We start from the raw sequence: 20969 nt of genomic DNA on the forward strand, positions 1-20969 counted from the left end.
CAACATTTATTCAACCCATACTAACTGTTAATTATTAAGATTCTTTTTTATTAATTTATAACCCTTATGTCCAAATACATATTTATTTTCTCCTATCATTTACTGCACTGTTTGGTGGGTTTATATGGAATAACTTATAAATCAAAAGTTAAAAGTTATAAGTAGAGGTATTTTATTTTTTACTTATAAAAAATTGGCCTAAAAGTGACCTATTAAAAACATTTTTAACCTTTCCAAACAAAAAAAGTGTTTAAAAGTTAAAAATATCTAAAAATAAGTTAATCCAAACAGGCACTATATATTTTGTTTTAAAAAATAATAGTTCCTATATTCCAATTTATATGACTTACTTTACTTTTAAATCTGTTCCAGAAGAATGATATAATTCTAAATTAAGTAACAATTTAACTTTAAAATATCAATTTAATTACCCTTCATGAAATAATTTATAACCACACAAATATCTATAATTTTCTAGACCACAAATTTCAAAAAAAAAAAAAAGATTCTTCCTCTCATAAATTTCGTACTAAATTAAACTAACTCATATAGAATGGAAATGAGGGAGTAATAGATAATGAATTTTAAACTGTTCAAGATAATAAACACTAAGGGGTCGTTTAGTTATGGGATAAACATAAAGTTAATACATGAATAACTTTGGTTATTCATTTATTCATTTTATACCATGTTTGGTTTCATGTATTACTTTTATACAAGATTTGCTTGATAAGTTATACAAGATTTGGTTGCACTTTTTGTAATCCTACATAATTAATATTTACATAACTTATGAGGAAATCTATGTATAAGTTATGTGTGTATTTAGTTATACATGTATTAAAATAACAAATTACGTATTTACCCTTTTACCATGGCCTAATATATATTTAAGAAAAACTGAACTTTTACCGTTTCTTGTTCTATTTTACTTCCTACTTTTTTAAAAGTAATAAAAACGAATCAAGACAAAAAATGTGAAATTAATTTGCTGATGTTATACTTTTTAGAACTTAAAATATTAATGGTGCCGGAATTATTTGAGATAGCCGCTGTACTGGTGCTATAATTATTTGAGAAATTAAATAATATATTAATTTACAACATATTAAATAATTAATACACGTAAAAAGGTATTATTAAGTTTTCCTTTAGGTTTTTTGTCTTGTAAATTGCTCACTTCTATTCAATACAAATTACTTAATTGTTTTTAATTATTTGTTATTTCCTTTATTGTTTTTAGCTATTCGTGTTAATTTTAATTTGGGATACGGCATAAGTTACCCCCTAGACTATGATCGAAATTTCAGAGACACACCTAAACTTAACTAAGGTCCTATTACCCTCCTGAACTATTTTTTCGTAATTTTGTGCACCTTTTATGCTGACATGACACCTTCAACCACCCAAGTTGGTTGTGTTTGTACACACTCGCCCGCCACGTGTATAAATATTATTTTATTAATTAAAATTATTTTTTTTAAAAAATAAAAAAATTATTTTAAATTTTTTTTTAAAAAGAATATTCTTATTTTCTTTATCTTGTATTTAAATTAAGTTAATACACATTTTTTTACCTTGTATCGGAACTTTTGTTTTACCTACATTCATTATTTTTTCGCTTTTATTTTTCTATTGATTTTCTTTGTATTTCGTTTTGATTTGATTTCAAATTTAATTCCAAATGTTATCTATTTAAAATAAGTTAATTTTGAACGAATATCAAAATAAGTGAAACAAAATCAAATAAAACATTAAAAAAAAACGTTAAAATTAAAGGACACTTTTAATTTTTTTATTTTTTTTTAAAATACACATAATTTTTTAAAAATAATTAAAAGTGAACATAATAAATTAACTAAAAAAATGTTTAGAGTTAAAAAGAAATTAAAATAAATATTTTTCAAAGAAAGAAATAAAAATAATTAAATATATATAAGTTTTAATATCAATAAATATGTGTACTAACTAATTTATAAAGTTACCAATCAAAAAATGACATCTGTTCAATTTGTGCACTCATCACTTGCCTTCAAGATAGTGTGCGCACTCTATGATATGTCAGCGTTTGTGGTGTATTTATTTCATTTTAAATTAGTTTAGGGGGGTGGGGTAATAGGACCCTAGTTAAGTTTAGATGTGTCTCTGGATTTCGGTCATAGTCTAGGGGATACTTATGTCTTATCCCTTTTAATTTTAATTTAATGTGTTATTTAGATAGTTATTTATTTTAATGAGTATAATAAATATTAGCTTACTAAACATTTTGAAATTAAGAAATACTCTCTCTGTCCCTAATTATTTGTCCACTTTTCTTTTTTTAGTTGTCCCTAATTACTTGTCCAATTTGACAAATTAAGAAATGACAATTTTTTTCACATATTATACCCTCAAATCATTACTTTGAAAAAGTAGAACTTCTTGAAACACTTAAGTGTTTATTTCATCCACGTCATAATTAATAGGGGTAAAACGGTAAACTCACTATGTCAATAATTGTTTTCTTAATAGTTGTGTCAATTCAAAAGTGGACAAGTAACTAGGGACAGAGGGACTAGGAATTAGCTCACTATTTTTTAAAAAAAAATCTACATAACTAATACCTACCTAAACCCTTCATAAGTAATACCTTCATAGCTAGACTCTGCATAATTAAACCCTACATAACTAATACCCGCATAACTAGTACCTGCATAACTAAACCCTGCATAACTAATACCTGCATAACTAAATCCTATATAACTAATACCTGGATAACTCTAACCAATAACAAAATGGCCCCTAATTTTTAATGTACATGTTTTACTTTGATGCAAAAATTAAGAAGTCAAGCTTCTCAAGATTGTATGTGAGGCTTGCATAGTTATACCTAATCATTAAAGTCATTAGAGTCACAAGGTTATTAGTAGTTGGAAAAATCATACCACACATATGATCCTATATTATAATATAAAATACTTTTTATTACTCCCTCCATTTAAAAATGAACCACCTAGTTTGACTTGACATGTAGTTTAAGAAGATTAAAAAAAAAAAGATTTTTCGATCTTGTAGTCCTAAATTAAAGTTATGTCAAATATACAAAAATATCATTTAAATTGAAATCCACTGGACCTTAACACAACCATCATGACGAATCTTTTCTAACACAACCAAGATAACCTTCTAAATCAATACTGGCTACAATAAGAAGTGAGCCTAAATCAACCATCAAATATTCATAATGCACAAACTATCACAGATCTTATCAAGATTCCTTCTCACAACAAAATATTTTCACGAACTTAAGTTATAAAAATTTGATCTTTAGACATCGGGTACTCATCAAGGGAGGATCAAACTTATCTAACCCAAAGAAGGAAATGATCAAGTAACCACCCAGCAAGCGAAATACCTAAGCATACAAAATCTTTAACAACACCGTGAGAATGCTAGATTAGTAGTCGTGATTGTAGACAATCCTTAAGAACGGTAGAACTAGATCGAACAATCCCTACATTCAATCACACATATCTGAAGCGTGACCTCAACGATGAGATGACTATTAAAACTATCGAACAACTGTAAGTATTCATGGTATCTCTCTTATAAATTCTCATAAGCAAAGTTATGTGTGTAGAACTACTAGTGTACTTCAACTATTCTAAACAAAACCCAATTTGCTATAACTGAAATGTCTAAGTCTTTCTAAGGATGTCATCCTACCAAGAAGAAAATCGCAGGATCGGTACACTCGATCCACCACTAGAAAATCACTCGTAGATATAGAAACACACGTGAGCATATACAATGAATCATACTCCAAATCATATCAGAAATGAAGTAGGTGATCGCCTAAGAATGTACAGAATCAAGATCGAATAACACAAGATAGTTCTTCCATAATGCTCATATTGAACATTTTCATTCATCTAACTCTTTCTCTTTGCTTTTATTTTTTTACTACCCACAATCAACCTGTATGGTCCCTAGTACAATCATACACATACTTGATTTATAAAACCCTACATACTCCTCATAATACTCCACTAAAGTCAACATTCTTACTACTAATAAAAGAATCATAACCACACATGCCATTTACCTTACACTTAATCCATCACTAGTATCAAAGTCTTCTTAGCATTCTTAGCAACCACACTGTCCGCCTCCAAAATTTCCAAACTATGGCTCAATTTCTTTCATGTAAGCATTTCATGACAAATAATGGTCACACCCAAGGCTGAAAACTTATTCCAATCTGATAGTACTTTCCCATAAAGATAAAGCTATTAAATCACCCCACAGTCAAGTCTGTGCAAACTTTCACATACCATTTTTCAACTACCATTCTACATCATTGCATACCTCATGCCAACACTTAAGAAATTCTTGGTCACTCCAATAATTTTGTATACTATAAGCTCATAACCTCTACTCACCATCAAATACCTATGTAACACATAATATCAGTCTGTATAGTCCCATGAACAAAGTAGTTTCAATCCCCTCAAAATCCTCATTAACCATTTAGAATTGTAGGTCCACACCGTTGAACATCCATAAGTTACCTATCATAACTTGAAAAATCTAGCTCGACATAACCACGTAGAATCTTCCACACATCATTGCTTGTCACCTAAATCAAAACTCAATATTTATAAAAGTCGACGATAAACCCCTAGTAAGTCTGTACTGAACTAGTTCACATCTCACAGTCATATCTAAACTCATAGACAAAAATCAATACAACCTTCAACTACAAATCAAGGGTTTGTACAAGAGGTCTTATTCTTTCACCTTTCTTAAATTCTTTCCATGTCAAAAATTCCAAATACCTTTCTAGACCCTAGACTCTTGTTCTTTTCACTGACTCGCTTACCAAACTTATCCATGACCAACAACCCATGACATTTTATCTTATACTCTAAACTTAAACCTTTAAGCAAAACCATTCCTCAAGTCCTTTAACAATCAAAAGTAACAACTATACGATCCAAACAATGCACAAGTCCTTCCAATTGCTCAATACACCACAACATTAATTATTTCTTACCTGATCAATTCAAATCTTGACTAATTCTACTATCACGAATGTAGACTTACAATGAAGAACTAGAATTTCCATCCATTTACCTAATTTTCTTATCTAACAATATTAGCTCATATCTCGATGATTTTATGAAATTGCATACCTGAACTTATCCTTAATTGCTTCTACAACGCTTTTATTGTATTCATCATTATAATTTAAACCGTACCAGATAACCAATCCAAAAAAACAAGAGAACTTATCACCACCCTCTAGTCAAACGTTTGTAGACTTGTTGCTCAAATCTTACCCAACAACTTTTAACTGATATGAATGACATGTAAAACTATCACAATAATCTGGGAAAACATATGGAACCACGTGTTTCTGAATCCAATTATCCGCTCTTTCTGAAGATACATCTTTGGGCCTTGCAATCAAAGTCAATATTCTTGTTCTCTCCTCCTTTTGAAAGCTAAACTACATCCCACTAATTCTTTCCATTTATGATTCTAGCTCCTTTCAATTCTATTCAAGCGGTGTTTCAACACACCCTACAACTTTCTATACGATCAGGCTACTCACCAAATAGTAGAAAACCACAATTTTAGATGCACATAAGTGGTTATTACCATAGAGAATCCATTTAACCAAAAAATTCTTATCATATAATTGCATTCTGGTCATAATCTATCACATACTCTTAATACCTTTATGCTTAGTAGTCACTGTCATCATCATGAAGTCAACCTTATTATCAGCATGACACCATAAACCCACTTATACCAATAAAATCCAAAGGACTAACCCAATTTCATATGCACTTTACTACTAAAATCCTCAATTGCCTTCAAATAAGTATATTCAATGAGACTTCTTTTACCCATACGATTGACATTTCGATATATATTCACTCCCTAGGACCTTAAGATGAAATCACCAGTCCTCAGTTAAAATTCTTGAGATTCACCTTACAACTTAAACACATTAATGTTGTATAAAAAATCCACCACTAAAATCTTCCTTTTAAACAAACCCAGGCGTCCATAGTAACAAGCTAGTTATTTTCCATGTAACATCAAATCGCATTATACAAATATGTTATACAATTGATAACTCCTTAAGTAGTTAGCATTCGAACTTGACAATCAACGTATCCATTTCCATATACCATTAGTAGCACATCATGAAAGTCTGTTAAATACACTACTAGAACATATCATACCTACCAAGAAGATCATATCCAAATAGGAGTAAGAAGGTCCACTGAGATGACAAACAACTACCTTACAAATCTCTAAAAAGCCTCGAAAAAGAAGAGAATGAAAAGTATCACAAAAAATTGGGCTCGTAACCTACAAAAATTGTAAAAGCTAGGGGTGAGTACCAAACCACACGATACTCATCAAGTAAACTTCTAAACGTATGCTAAGAAAATACAATATGAGTACTCCTTACACCCTAATCGAACTTCCACAACTAGAACCTGCATAAAACCAGCCCAACCTAACAATTTACATAGCACACAACTTAACAATAACACTTCAACAATTACATATCCTCAACAACAAGCTCAATATTCATCAATCACAAATTTCACAAAAAGGCACTCATAAGATCAACAACACACAGGATCAAGTTCACTAATGATAAAAATGTGCAATGCAATGACCTGCAATGTCAATTATAGTGATGCATGTCTGACCTAATGATACACACCCGCTGTCTCTCAGTCCGAGACCCAAAGGGGACATATATGTACATGCATCCGTCGCGGCGTCGACACGACCCTAGATAATAAAATCCGTCACGGCGTGCGACACATCCCTCGATAATAGTATCTGATGTGGTGTGCGTCACGTCCTTTGAAATGGTACATCCTTTTATCACATACCACCTATCACCACCATGTCTTAGAGCCAATGCAAATGACATGCTCACACAAATAATGTGGAGATGGCCATTTTCATAACAATACACAATTCACAACAACACAATCGTGATACAACATCAACAATTGTCACGACCCAGACCGTCGTGATTGGCACCCACACTAACCCTCCAGTGGGAGAACCATTACTAAAACCCAGACTAAATAACTTAACCAAAACTATGCATTTAAAGATACGGAAGCAGGTTTAAATGACAATAAAAATATGGAGCTCCCATAAACTCCAAAACCAAATAACTAACCAAACTAATGCGAAAATTCAACCCTTAGAACCAAAAAATTATTGTACCAAAACTCTACTAACGACAAGTCTAAGAACAAGGGGTACAACCCCGGAACTAAACAACACCTTAAACAAAAGTCTGAGTCCGAAAAGAGTGGACTTAAACAAGAAAGATCCATGGCAGCCTGGAAGAACTGGCTCACCCTTGAATCTGGTCACGCTCAATAGTCACCTAGCTGAGGTTTATCAATAGCCACCTGAAGATGCCCTATACTCAACAAAGAACAAGCAACTGCAGTATCAGTACAGAACCACAGTGTACTGGTAGGATCACACGGCTATCCCAATAAGTGTAACATACATTAGTCAATACAACAATATAATCACATGCACATATCGAAAATAAACAATATCATCAACATATACGAACAATGAACAACTTCACGATTCTCACATATCACATTTATATCAATTTAGAGCAACATACCGTCTTCCAATATCAATCATCATTAGATATGAACGAACTCATCACAAGTAGATACACAATACAATTCAATGATCCTCTCACGGAACCCAATTCAATAGTCCTCTCATGGAACCCACACCCAAAAAGTTAGCATACCGGAGCGTGGTACCCGATCCAATGATTATGCCGGAACGTGGCAACCGATCCCATAATTATGCCGGAATGTGGCAACTGATCCAAGTTAGTTATGCCGGAACGTGGCAACCAATCCAAGTTAGTTATGCCGAAACGTGGCAACCGATCCATTCAACACACCACAATCACAATCACAAGTATATCCTCAAGATCATACATTTAAGTCATGATTTCATGGTAACCATCATTCATCTATCTCATTTACAACAAGTGTGATCAATAATGCAATATTCATATGCATACATGTATAATAATGAAGCAAGAGCAAACATACATCACACAATCATAGAATCACAACCATCACCTACCTCGAATCCAAGCTTGAATCCCTTAAGACACTTGAATCTTTTTTTTTCGGATTCTTCTCGCTTGTTCATGGTCTAGAAACATACAATTAACGCAGGGATCAATAAATGAGGCCTAATTACTCGGATTATAATCAACATTATCAACCCTAGGACAAACCCTTGATTCCCATACCCATATTAGGGTTTCTTCCACCATAAATCACAGATAAAAAACCTCCCCCATCGATAATTACCCAAGAAATTCTAAGGATCGAAAAGTGGATTCGGGGAGTAAAAACCTTACCTTTAGCCTCAAGAATGGTGGAAAACTGTCAAGAAAACCCCTGGGGCCGTTCCTTTACTCTCAAAGTTGAAAGGTGTAGAGTAAAATGTTTTTTGGGATTTTATTTCCGACTTAAGTCGCGTTTATCCCGCTATGGCCGTACTCATCCCGCTACAGCGGCTCCGCCTTAGCGGCAGAAATCCCGCCCCAACGGCTTGCACAGAACCAGTGAGCTATTTTAATAATTCCAAGACCCCCATTTCACAACACAACTTTAACCAACGGCGCTCAGAAAAATATCGTTCACACTAAGATCGATTCCGGGAGTTCTACTCACCCGAATTCAATTCCGTAAAGTCATGCAGATTTCTTAACGACTTATCTAACTACTCATGTAATCAAAATCATAATTAAATCACTCGATTGTTACCAGATTTCCCTGCACCTTAATGACTCCGATTTCATCCAAATCTAGACTAGGCTAGGAAATCTCAAGTTACTACGAAAAAGTTTTTTGGCCCCAATTCTTTCTCCATTGGCTTTTCTCTAACGACAGAATCATGTTGATACAATAGATACCAATTTATCCATTACTCGTCCCCGAGTGATCAACTAGGAAAGACTGGATGAAGTAAGGGTAGAGTAGTATCTGAATCGTCAAATTACTAGGGCTACTTGTCTCGCATGTCCTTAGCTTCCGGACATCGCGATCAAGAATTTCAACCGGTTCTTCCACATATAGAAAGTCTTATTTAATAAAACTGAGTCTCACTTTATGATATAATCTCCATCCCCAAACCAACCAATTGAATACCTACACATCCTCCCATACAATGCCTCAATTAAGTCATCATAATACTCGAGTGATAATTATTGTTGTATGTTCACTTAGCTAACCACAAAGCTATTCCCAATAACCACCAAAGTTGATCATACACATGTTCGCAGTATGTTATCAAGGACTTTGACACAAACATCAGGACGAATCATTTCTCACATAACCATGATAAAATCTTAAATCAAGACTCACCACAATTAGAGGTGAACCTAAACCAACTAACAAACAATCATAATACCCAACCAATCATAGTCTTTATCAACATCTCGATCCCACAACATAAATTTTCATGAGCTTAAGTTACTAAAATTTGGTCTTTATCCATCATATACTTATTGAAGGATATGTCCAAACATACAAACCCTCTAACAACACTATCGAAATGCTAGATTTAGCAATTGTGATTGTAGATTATCCTTAAAAACATTAGAATTGGATTTAATGACCCCCACATTCAACCACACATAATCGATACATGACCTCGACGACTAGAGGAATATTAAGATTGTCGAACAACCACAAATACAAACGGTAGCTCTTCTATAAATTCTCATAAGCAAGGCGGTACATGTAGAACTACTAAAATACTTTAACAACTCCAAGACAACACCAATTATGCCATTCGAAATAACCAAATCTTCCCAATCTTCCCACTCAACCAAGAAAACATCGCATGATTTGGTACCCCTGATCCACCACTAGGGATCCACCCACAAAAGTGAAAACACACTAGAGCATAGCTAGTGAATCATACTCACAACACTAACAACCATCATAAACACTTCGACCTTTTACCTTATTATAAACCAACACTTTTAAAAATGAAACCTTTCTTAGGTACTTCACAATTAATAGTAGTAAACTTTACGACTCCAACCAAATGTAAATCCTTTCAAAGGTTCACTACCTGATACAATTGATCATTTCTCACCTTACAAATTTGTACCTTGACAAAGTATATCATAACGAATGTAGACTTACAATGAAAACTCTGAATTGTAACTCAACCGTATAACACAATCCCCTTATCTATCAACATTAGCTTATACCTTGAAGATTTTTATGAATTCATGGATTTTCGCTTATCATTGATCGTATCTCCATCGATCTTATAATATATTTCGCTAACAATTCAATCGTACTCATTATTAAACACAAAACAAAAACAAAACACTTATCATCACACTCGAGCTAATGTCTGTACACTACTTTCTTAAGTCCTTTCCAATAGCTTTGAACCAATCTGACGACTTGTGACACTGTTACCATAGGCACATCAACACGAAATAAATTACGTGTCTCTGAACCTAATTATCTACCCCTCTAAACTATCTCTTTAGCCTTTGCAATCAAATAAAATATTCTTGCTCTCGCCTCTCTCGAAAGGTTGTATTGCATCCCACTATTTTTCTTCATCATGACTCTAACTCTTTTAAATCTATTCGAGTGGTGTCCTACCATCTCTTAAAACTTTCCATGCAACCACGTTACTCACAAAATATTAGAAAACCACAACCTTAGATACTCGCAAGTCGTAATTATTGTACAATTTTGCTTAACCAAGAATCTTATTATATATTGGCATCCCATCACAATCCACCATGAACTCTTATTACCATTATGCTCCGTTAGCCCTGGCTATAACTACGAAGTCAACCTTTTCATCAACACGACACCTCAAACTTAGGTATACTCATCAAATTCAAAGGACTAACCCAATTGCTATACACACTTTCTTACTAAAATCTTCAAATTCCTTCACCCAAGTATACTCATTGAGACCTTCATTATCCATAAGCTTGTAATTTTGGTATCAATCTACTCCCTTATGGATTAAGATAAAATTATCAGTCCTCATACTACCCTTCTTCTTCTTAACAAACAAGACAGGAGCACCCCACTTGGAAACACAAGGACGGATGATCCTTTATCAAGTAGGTCTTGGATTTGAGCCTTAAGCTCTCTTAATTCTTCTGGAGCCATATGATACGGAGGTATGGAAATGGGGCTAGTGTCAGTTTCCAAGTCAATGCAGAAATCTATATCTCTATATGGAGGCATACCAGGAAAATCCGTAGGAAACACTTCCTTAAAACTCAGATATCACATGAATAGAATCAATGGAGGGAGACTCAACCTCAACATCCTGAATATGAAACAATTACGCCAAACAATCCTGCCCTACCAGTTTCGTAGCCCAAATGAAAGATATGATCTTAACTAGCTTAGGCTTGTACACCCCTTCCCACTCTAATATTTCCCTACCGGGGATCTCTAGAGTCCTGGTTTAATAGGTGGACAACTAAGTCATGCCTAAGATTATATCAAATCAGTCATATCCAATATAACCAAATCAACCCAAATCTGAAAATCCATAAACACAACAGGACTACACGATATACATGGGTGACTATGACTGACTCTTCAACTGGGGTAGAAACATAGATGAGGGCATCAAGTATATCACAAACCACATCAATCCCAAGGCAATTGAACTGACACGTACAAATAAGTAGAACCCAGATCACACATAAAAATAGCCATCCGGGCACAGAAAAAGTAGCTCTTATGACCATTGCATAACACCCTCAAACTCGGTCTTACCCGGAAAAACATAAAACTGAGCCCTGTCCTCTTAACAGGCAACTTCCTCGCCTGACTGTACTACTCATCTGCCTGCATTACCGTTTCCCCGGCCTCCAAGGCCTTGCTGATTTCCTCCTCATATGCCCAGGTTCTCCATAATTTTAACACACCTTATAACTTATATTCGATTGCTGAACATTGAATTAGATCACGGGGGTTAGTTCAGGTACGATTTGGGTCCATATTTGTGACTAGGGGAAGATAGGGGAGATAGGGTTGAGATTCTGGCTTGCCCTGTCCTGCTTTGGTGGGAGAAATCCCACACTGATGGTCTCGCGTTGGCGAGATTATCCCCCCAACGGCTCTGACGGAAACAGAACCCCTGCCAACAACTTCTGGGGTTCATTTCTTTTCTAGATTTCCTCGCTATAACTAGGCATTTAAGAAAATCCCTTTAGCTAGGATAATCATTGTCTACCCCCTGGTCAACCCAACGAAGTACGCACTTTAGAATCCTTTTACATCGTTTCAACACTACGACACGCATATCCCAGGATACACCTAGACTCTCACACGGTTATCAGTTGGTCACAACGCACGTCCAAATTTCTCGCTTACGAACCACATCATAATTTATCTAGACCCTTGTACCTAATCTCGTGATGACTTTCTTTTCACAACAAGTTTCACAACACTCAAGCAGTTACAACTTGTAGAGAAGTCCAAATTCTTTAATTAGTTCGTCCCATAGATGACCATTACTGATCATCTATGCCTTATATGACCCCTAAGGCCAGATACCAATTGGAACCTTCTCAGTTCCAATTAACTTGCTTGTGTCCCTTCAGCCGGGACTACGACATCTCGTTCACTTAATTGAGATACCAATTGGACTCAAGTTATAGCACAAGCGACAATAGTAGCTAGCGAGCCCTACAAAACTACTAATTTTTATCATAGAACTTGGTCGAACCCAATTCTTAACTGCCTCAATCTTTAACTGATGGTAACCAGACCTTAAATCAATCTTAGAGAAAACTGATGCACCTTGCAATTGGTCAAAAAGGTCATCTATCCGAGGCAATGGATACTTGTTCTGAATGGTGACCCTATTCAACTGTCGGTAGTCTACACACATCCTCTCTTGCTAGTGGTGATGTTACCATTTTTTGTTGCTCTAGTTCGGACCATAGAATGAAGGAGGAAAGTGGTATCACCCATATACCTTTTGGATTCAAGACATAGCACGAATGAGTGAGTTTTTCCTAAAGTCCTATAGCCTCTCGAAGAAAAGTACGGATGTCATCGTACTGTTCCGCAAGACTCTACTAGACTCGTTTTGGTACAATGAGATCAACGAACCTAGGGCTCTGATGCCTGCTTTGTCACGACCCAAACCGTCGTGATTGGCACCCACAATAATCCTCCGGTGGGAGAACCATTACTACAACCCAGACTAAACAACTTAACCAAAAACTATGCATTTAAAGATACAGAAGCACGTTTAATGACAATAAAAATAAGGCGCTCCCATAAACTCCAAAGTTTAGACAAATAACTAACCAAACTAATGCGAAAATTCAACCCCTAGAACGTGAAGTCATTGTACCAAAACTCTACTAACGACAAGTCTAAGAACAAGGGGTACAACCCCGAAACTAAATAACACCTTAAACAAAAGTCTGAGTCCGAAAAGTGTGGACTTAAAAAAAAATATCCATGGCAACCTGAAAGAACTAGCTCACCCTTGAATTTGGTCACGCTCAATAGTCACCTAGCTCAGGTCTATCAATAGCCGCTTGAAGATGCTATGTACTCAACTAAGAACAAACAAGTGCAGTATTAGTACACACCCACAATGTACTAGTAGGATCACACGGCAATCCCAATAACTGTAACATACATTAGTCAATACAACAATATAATCACATGCACATATCGAACATATACAATATCATCAACATATACGAACTCACTTATCACATTTATATCAATTTAGAGCAACATACCGTCTTCCAATATCAATCATCATTACATATGAACAAACTCATCACAAGTAGATACACAACACAATTCAATGGTCCTCTCACGGGACCTAATTCAATGGTTCTCTCATGGAACCCACACCCAAAAAGTTAGCATACCGGAACATGGTACCCGATCCAATGATTATTCTAGAACGTGGCAACCGATCAAAGTTAGTTATGCCAGAACGTGGCAACCGATCCATTCAACACACCACAATCACAATCACAAGTATATCCTCAAGATCATACATTTAAGTCATGATTTTATTGTAACCATCATTCATCTATCTCATTTACAGCAAGTGCGATCAATAATGTAACATTCATATACATGCATGTATCATAATGAAGCAAGAACAAACATACATCACACAATCATAGAATCACAACCATCACCTACCTCGAATCCAAGCTTGAATCCCCTAAGGCACTTGAATCTTCCATTTCCGGATTCTTCCCGCTTGTTCGTGGTCTTAAAAACATACAATTAACGGAAGGATCAATAAACGAGGCCTAATTACCCGGATTATAATCAACATTATCAACCTTAGGCCAAATCCTTGATCCCCATACCCATATTAGAGTTTCTTCCACCATAAATCACAGATCAAAACCCTCCCCCATCGATAATTACCGAAGAAATTCTATGGATCGAAAAGCGAATTCGGGGAGTAAAAACCTTACCTTTAGCCTCAAGAATGGTGGAAAACTGTCAAGAAAACCCCTGGGGTCGCTCCTTAGCTCTCAAAGTCAAAAAGTGCAGAATAAAACATTTCTTGGGGTTTTATTTCCGACTGAAGTCGTGTCTGTCCCGCTATGGCGGCACTCATCCCGCTACAATGACCCCGCCCTGGCGATAGAAATCCCCCCCCCAACGGCTTGCACAGAACACATGAGTTATTTTAATAATCCCAAGACCCCCATTTCACAACACACCTTTAACCAACGATGCTCAGAAAATACCATTCACGCTAAGATCGATTTCGAGAGTTCTACTCACCCGAATTCAATTCCGTAAAGTCGTACGGATTCCTTAACGACTTATCTAACTACTCATCTAATTAAAATCATAATTAAATCACCCCATTGTTACCAGATTTTCCTACACCTTAATGACTCCGATTTTATCCAAATTTGGAATATACTAGGAAATCTCAAGTTACTACGAAAATGTTTTCTGGCCCTAATTCTTTCTCCATTGGTTATTCTCTAACGACGGAATCAGGTAGTTACAACAATGAATCAATAAGATTTTCAATTCATTCTCAACACGTCACCCGCCAATAATTAATCACATTGCCTTTTATTACCCCTTTTTCATCATTAGAATTTTTCAATATGGACAAGTCAACCCATCACTAAGTCCCATTACTCTCAAACACATACTACCAGGAAATACACAAGTCTATACACTTAACAAGGGTTTAGAAATTCATTTGCCTCAAATAATCGAGCAATTGTTTGGGACTTGAGTCTTCCTCTTTCATAAGGCTTCAAAGTGCTTCCAATCTATCAAATATGTAATCCTTATAAAAATACGAATCTAATGACACCTATATTACTATATTTAATTTTGGCTCGTAAATCGAGTCAAAAAGTCTTCCCGAGCCACCAAATTCTAATCTGAAATTTCCTTTCAGATTATGTTTACCTTGATAAAAAAATTCGCATGCAAAATTTTAGTTAAAACGGATCGTTATTCGACCCCCAAATTAAGATTTTGTTCTAAGAACCCTAAACCTATATTTTCTTAAATCAGTATAAATTATACACGTTTCTACCTTAAAAATCTGTTCAAAATCAAATAAAATTTAATAGAAAAGACGAAAATCGTTACTTTAACACTTTGGGATGAAAATCCCAATTTTTCTCCTCCTTTTTCCTTTTCTTTTCTCCCCTTCTCTTCTTTTCTTCTACTGCGTAATTTTTCCTCTGTTCCATTCGTTCTTTCAAAAAAAATTCGTTAGCTGCGCTAACTTTCAACATTTTAGGGCTTGTGCCCTTATTTTTTTTTTATTTTCCTTTTCTATTTTTTTTCTTTTCCATTATTATTAGCAACAAAATAATCCTTTATAAAATCTGAAAATCGTGTCACTCATTCTTATAAGTCATAAATTATTTATAAAAGCTACTAAAAGGTTAATATAAAATAATGTTTAAAATTTATAAAACGACTAAGAGGGTCGTTACAATACATCACTTTACACGATGTATCGATCGGATACATCACTTTATGCAATGTATCGAGACATTGAGTGATGTGTTTGAACCCAGATGCGATGTATCGAGATGTTGAGAGATGTATCCAAAACTGAGACGTTTTGGGATGTATCCGGATTCCACCAAATTTAAGGAATTTTTGTAATTTGAAAAAGAGCAAGGATAAGATGTAATTAACTCTTAACACTAAGGGGTCATTTGGTAAAAAGATTAATAATGTAGGGATTAGTAATGCTGGGAATAGTAATGCAGAGATTAATAGTGCAAAGATTAGTAATGCAGTGTTTATTTTTATCAAGTGTTTGGTTCATTGTTTTCCACCTCATCTTGTGTTTGGATTAAAACTTTATAAAAAACTTCTTTCCAATTATACCCTTGAATTATTACGTAATTGGGTTAAGGTAAATAAATGCCGGACAATATTTTTTTTTATGACCTTCTAAATAGCTATGAGAAGAAATATTTTGTTGTCATGTTTGCCTTTTTTTCACTTAACCCTTTTGAGGATAAATAATTGTCATCTTAGTACATTTATCACTTACAAAATGTCAATTTTCAATTTAAAAATGATAAACTATCAAATTTTAAAATTGAAAAGACGGTAAACTATAGTAAAATTGAATAAACCATCTACATTTACACATAAAAATTACAAGTTGCAGTTTTAATATGTATGCAATTATATAAATTGTTCAAAATAAAAATAATTAGAAAACCACACGAATATATATATATATATATATATATATATATATATATATATATATATATATATTATACATTCGATTAAGATCACAAACATCGTGATATATTACCTTTTTAATTAGTTAATGTTAAACAACTCACATTTCAAATATTGTATTAATTTAGTAACAAACAACTCTCTCTAAATAATTTGTTAGTTAATGTATTTAAATAATTTATTAGTACAAATATAAAACATAAAATCAAGAAAATAAACAAAATAATTAAAATGATTTGAGGGATATTTTTGTCTTTACATAGACTTACCCCATGGTACTATATCCTATGTATTACGAATACCTCCAAATGGAAGGTATTAGTAATACTACCTATAATACCATGTAGGAGGTATAACTAATCCATATACATATGCCCAAATTCCTACCAAACATAGTACTAAATAATACCATACATAATACATGGACTATTTGTTTTAATACGGCCTACCAAACGACCCCTAAGAGATTTGTGTAAAATTCCATATTTTTAGGGTGTATTATCTAACATTAAGAAGTTCACTAAACCTAAATAAATTGAATAAAGAAAATTAAATCTATTCTCGTTAAATCATGGTAGAAACATATATCCCTTGAAACATTATTTTCTTGTTAGAAAAAATTATATATCATATATAACAAAAATTTACAAAGGCATAAGTTGTGGCTGCGCCATTATAGTCTACAGACGTACGTACTAGAAGATGTAGACACAATATGTACAGCCTACCTATTAGAACAACTATTAAACATATTAGAGTGAGACCCAACTTTCACCTTTCCAATAGATAAGTCTCCATAATTGTTAGCATGCAAATTATCCATTAAGGATGGTGGATATTTCTAATGAGTCGAAGATTTGTGACTTATTGCATACATCTTTCACATAAAAAGCAATGTCCTTAATACCTACTTGTACCTCTTTTGTTTTTTTTAATCATAATGTGCTTATGTTTCAACTGAAGAATTCTAAGTGTTCCTTAACGTCGAATGGTAGAGGAAGAAAACAACAGAAGAAAGAAACGAGTCAAGTATTCACTAAGCATTGCCTAACAAGTTCGACGCATCATCAACTTTCTTTCGGTTCGTCAAAAATGACAATTCAGATTTCCTCAATGCTCCAAAGGTTGGCAATACAAAAGATCATTCTGCGTATCGCCAAATTGTCTTAGCAAAGTCCTAGTCCCAAAATCATAGTTGCCTAAAGGAAAAAATTAATTGGACAGGACGAATCGCTGAGGTGGAGTTACAAATCGGCATATCACAGAATCATTATGCGAGCCCGATCGATCTTGCCAAATTTTCTCGAATGGCATTTTTGTGAATGTTTACTCGGAAGTACTAATAGATTTTTGAAGTTTGACAAAATCAAAATCATCCTTTCTAAAATTCTAAGTACATTCTCTACAACAACATAACCGTGGAGATAAACTTGTACTTGGAGATTTGAGAACTTTCTTATGATAGAAGATTTTGGAAGATTCATTTATTTTTGAATTCAAATCAATAGCTATTTGTAATGACCCCTTCCGATCATTATGGATAGGCCAATAGTGAAAGATTTGGGTCAGAAAACTTTTTGATTAGTAACTTAAATATCTTAGGCTATGCCAGTCTTAGACAAAATCTTAGCAAGGTGAGGTCTAAGAAAATCTAGGAAGGGATTGGGGACAATGTCTAAGCTTGGGTTGGATTTTTTAGTAGCTATGGCATTAAGAAATCCATAGGACTATTCAGAAGTAAATTCAGGTGAGTAGAATTCCTAATAATGATATTGGCGTGAATGAGTTAGGTTGGAACGTCAAGGGTTAAAGGTGTGTTGCGAAATGGGGGCTTTGGGGAGGATTTTCGAGTCTCTACTTTCTTGCAACCTGCTATAGCGGTTGTCACACCTCTATAGTGAGGGAATTGATTCCTGTTATATGATGAGTGGTAGACTTACGCTTATTTGAGGCCTATTTAGTTCAATAATTAGTGTCCTCAATGCCTAAGTATATCATATTCTAATGATATTTTGATGATTCGTAGCTACGAAGGCTAAGAGAAAATGCAAGAATGACAAAAACATGAAAAAAAGTGTAAACTCCACGTTATTGATCGCCTAGAAAGAAGGGCGGATCACCCAATTGGCATGACCTCGCCCAAATTGACAGTGCTCAACACTTGAATTAATTGAGGCAGGTCGGCAAACTCAAAGAGGAATGGTGACTTGCTGGATGCAAAAGGTGAACTTGTTGACCATCGCCAAAGGTGTCAGGACTTGGAGAAAATTTGAAGGCTTAGAAGGCGAACAAAGGTGGTACTTGACGATACATCAAATATGAAAGGTAGACTCGAACAAGCTCGCAAGCTGAGGTCAAACACCTGAAGCCTAAAGCAAGAGAAAGGTAAACTAAGGAGGAAACTGTCACGACCCAAGGGTACCCCCTAGACGTAACACGGCGTACTTGACCCAAAAGGGTCGCATACAAGCCCTTAGCATAATCATAAACATAAAGTCATAGAAATGATGCCGGATTTAAAACTTCTACAATCGAAGTCAACTTCTTTTTCATATACGAAAATAAGAGTCTAGACTTGTCTTAATCACTATCTAGTACAATAGAGAATACAAATAGGGGCAAATTCCCTTTACATCAATAAAATCTCAAAGGGAAAATGCATAAGTACCCCCCAAGCCTATACCCGAAATCCTAGAGACACACCTAACCTTTACTCAGGTCCTATTACCCCCCCGAACTTATTTTATATGTAATATTCTACCCCTTTTTGGCCTACGTGGCACTATCTTTGTGGGCCCAGTGCATGTTGACATTTTTTTCAAGATAGTGCCACATAGGTAGAAAAGGGGTAGAATATTATAGATAAATTAAGTTCGGGGGGGGGGGGGGGAATATGACCTTAGTAAAGTTAGGTGTGTTTCTGGGATTTCGGGCATAGGCTGGGGGGGTACTTATGCATTTTCCCAAGTCTCAAACATAGAAAGTACAATAGAAGCTAAAATGGATAATGTCTTGTCCTCGAATCTTGAGTACTCACCAAGCTTAGGGAATAGTCAACCCAAGCTTCACTTGAAAGAAGAAGTACGTCTCAACGACCGGAACCTACACTTACAAGAAAATGTAGAAAATATGGGTTAACACAAATAATGTACTAAGTATGGAATCCATGCATAAAAATCCTTAAAACATGCACAAAAGGGACATTTAGTTGAAATCATGCCTTTATCAAGTTCAAAAGGCATCATGCACATTTACGAAGGAACATAAGTCAAACCAACATATAAGCAATCCAAAGCCATACTAGTGCAATGCAAAGGTAAGATCCCATAACCCTACCAAATGCTAAGTATCACATATAGGTCACCAACAACATACATATCTTAATTTTTCCTCATCCATAACCAACATACATTAGTAAGGAGTTATTCATCCTCATAACTTGTAACAAGTAAAGTCAACCTTAACATCCATACATATCTTACATACATAATCCATAAGTCTTCATAACAGAAGAGAACCTCACCATAACCCCTCTTAAAGCCTACTTGTGCAATGCATAAGTAAATCCCATAACCCCACTCATACTAAGTAGTACCTCTTAAGAAGTCATAACTAAAGTCCATGTTCTTATCATAGTTCATAGTCATATCATAAAGGGAAAATAACATTACCCGACATAGACCATGTGAGCTACATGGAATCCGGTGCCTTACTTCCACACAGAAAAGAGACATCCTACTTGCCTAAGGTAGAACTTACATAATAGCTTTTAGGTGGATCCACTAGCTAAAGACCTATATGGGCACATAGTTATGGGATAAGGAGATTGCTACTAGAAACTCGGACTTTCTAACGTAAAAGATTTCCATCTCATGAGATAACTTACATTGGGAAGCCGGACTTTCTAACGTAAAAGCTTCCATCTCATTTTCATATCCACTCGGTGCTAAGCATAATTCTCTTTAAAAGTCATATTAAGTCTTTACTTAAGTTCGTGTTCATCAGAGAATGCACTAGGCACTCAACCAACATACATCATAATAGCTTATGGATTCATTAGGTGAGAATGTCCTTTCAACCTTATAATCATCAATCATGTGAGTAAACCTTTCACATGACATTCAGAGTGTTTCATGAGAA

General features: G+C 34.8%; 1 protein-coding gene across 1 annotated transcript in view; it reads left to right on the forward strand.

Annotated features, from left to right (window-relative positions):
- The window catches only part of LOC125828357 (target of rapamycin complex subunit LST8-1), a 1170163-nt gene that overhangs the window by 837662 nt on the left and 311532 nt on the right, over nucleotides 1–20969 (forward strand). The window lies entirely within an intron of this gene.

This window comes from Solanum verrucosum, unplaced genomic scaffold, assembly GCF_900185275.1.
Source record: "Solanum verrucosum unplaced genomic scaffold, falcon-dt-bn FXZP01000048.1, whole genome shotgun sequence".
NCBI lineage: Eukaryota > Viridiplantae > Streptophyta > Magnoliopsida > Solanales > Solanaceae > Solanum > Solanum verrucosum.